Raw genomic sequence first — 205 nt, 5'->3', positions numbered from 1 at the left:
AGTTACTACTTTTTATGACAAATACCTAGTTTCCCTCACTGCCATAATTTAGGGGACTGGGGGATTTTCAAAGTTTAAAAAAAGGTTGTTTTTCTTTTTAAAAAACCTAGGTCTTATTTGGACCTTGCCTAATGCTTTCCACAAACTTACCAAATACCTCACTGTAATTTACCACCATTCTTGTATTTAAATGACACTTTCAAGA

Source organism: Echinops telfairi, unplaced genomic scaffold (assembly GCF_000313985.2).
Source record: "Echinops telfairi isolate 266 unplaced genomic scaffold, ASM31398v2 ScPeMD7_3;HRSCAF=10, whole genome shotgun sequence".
NCBI lineage: Eukaryota > Metazoa > Chordata > Mammalia > Afrosoricida > Tenrecidae > Echinops > Echinops telfairi.
The sequence above is the reverse complement of the archived record's forward strand: the minus strand, read 5'-3'. Positions refer to the sequence as shown.